We start from the raw sequence: 2,201 nt of genomic DNA, 5'->3' as shown, positions 1-2,201 counted from the left end.
CTGTGCTTGGGAAACGCCCGAGCTACCAGCTTCATATGTTCTTACAATTACAAAACAAGTGTGTGAATTCATGTATGTTGTGCTGTTGAGAGCGGCGCCACCATCACCAAGATCTTCGACGAGCGGTTCCATCCTTTTTCCCGTAAAACACCTAGTAAATCATAGAGTGAAAATCATGGGATACAAACATGGTTATAATTCAATGCACTTTATTTCATTACAAAAAAATTAAAATAATTCACATCTTATTTTGGTTTTTTATATAAGTTAAATTTACGGCCGGCACGCCCCTGACAGCACCCAACCAAAAATAGTGCTTTGCGCAATGAGGGGGCCAAACGACGTCGGTAAAGTTCCGGGCAAGATTAGGTCCGCATATACGTCCGACCCAAGGGCAAGGCGTATCGGTGCTGATGCGAAAAAATTTGGATCCGCAAGCCGAATGTGGATATACGGCGTAGCAACTGAGGGATCCACATTAGTCCTAGGTGAGACATGGTTGTAGTGGGGTATAATAAGCGCATGGGTCGCCACCCGCTTGTTCTGCCCATGCTTGCCCCTTATGCATAGGAAACACCCTCGTTGCCCGCCGATATAGGTTTCCTGAAGCCCTAGCTCTTGGGCCAGATCCGCGGACAAGATAGTGTTCGGCGCGCAGGCGTCAATAAGCGCGCGGACCAGATGTAGGCGCCCTCTCGCCTCCACCTTTACAACAGCCGTCGGCGCCACGGATATAGTGGGCTGGAGTGATGGCGTTATTATGGTATTTCGAAAAGCGTGCGGTCGTGATAGCTGGCGAGGCCTAGTCACCAGTCTATCTTCGTGTTGAAATGTTGTGGATTGGCGCAGGCGGAAAGGCCGAGTTCCCGCTCTGCGGCTTTGTCGCCCTTGGTGGCGTGCTCGGTGAACCCGTGTTTCGGATCCAGCCGTACTTCTGCGTTCATGCCGCAGCAGAGGCCGGAAAGACCGTGTTTCCGGTCCCCCGTTAGTAAGCGGGCGGAGAGGCCGAGTCCCCGCTCCGCGCTCAATAACTTCCCCTTCTTCAATCTCTGGACCGGGAGGCCTAGTCTCGGTTCCCGAGTCGGACGCGTATAGTGACAGAGTGCCGTCTGCCTCGGCTTCTTCCACTTGCACACTCCATGGTTTGGGGACTGGTTCCTCTGAGTCGCCTTCATTGCCTCGTGCCCTCCATGACTCACATTTTCGTTGGCGCGTTGGCTCATCCTCTAAATGCAGAGTGGAGTGGTGTTTCTCGCCACACCTACGGCATCTTCCCTCGCTTTGACACTCCTTCAGCTGGTGGGTCATGGCAAGGCAGTTTGCGCAATAGCGGCCCAGTGAAGCTTCGCGCAGTCTCTCCTCGGGCGATTTTGCCCGATAAATAGGGCAGAGCCTAATAGGGTGGTGTGCGTCGCATAGGCGGCACGGTAGCGGATAGCGGTGGGCGCGTTGTTCGGCTCGTTTCCTCATAGTGGCGATATGAGACATCGTTACGGCTGAAATAGGGTCAGATTTCGTTGCAGTGGATATTATAACGTATATATGTATTGTTGGGTGGCGAGTGGTATGAAAGGCGCAACATTTTGATGAGTGCAAGCGCATAATTCGGTGGGTGTGAACTTGGCATTATATATATTATTTTGCTAATCAAAGAACCACCTAGTGTGAATGTAGCATAATGTTAACTCACGACCTACAAAATTTTGGATGATGAATTGCATGGATGCCATGCATTCTACTGTGCAGGGATGTATGGGCAACGTAGAATTTTACTTGAATTAAATTATACCGAAAAAATGCCTGTGCGTATGAGTGTGGTAGCATTTATTTATTTTTATTATTTTTCATTTGTGCTTTCATCCGCATATTTTGTCAATAGCAGGTTTTAACATATGTGTGTGTGTACTTGAGCATGTGACGTGAACCTGCTTATCGACATTTGGAGACTTATGTATCTTGGTTTACATCGGCACTCAACAATCCCACTTCCCACCGGCATAAGCTTGCATATCATTGGGCGCCTTGCTGTTAAAAAACAAGGTGCCGCCTAAGAAATACTTTAGCAAGCATAGTATCTTAACATTTTTGTGGTACGTAGTGACTTTGGATTGGTTTCCCATGTAAAATAACCAATTAACATTTTGTGACTTTGCTTTGGTTTTACATTTAAAATAACCAATTAACATTTTGTGGTACCCAGT

The sequence above is a fragment of the Rhagoletis pomonella genome, unplaced genomic scaffold, assembly GCF_013731165.1.
Source record: "Rhagoletis pomonella isolate Grant_MI unplaced genomic scaffold, Rhpom_1.0 Rhpom_scaffold_05658, whole genome shotgun sequence".
Lineage (NCBI taxonomy): Eukaryota > Metazoa > Arthropoda > Insecta > Diptera > Tephritidae > Rhagoletis > Rhagoletis pomonella.
Note: the sequence above shows the minus strand (reverse complement) of the source record.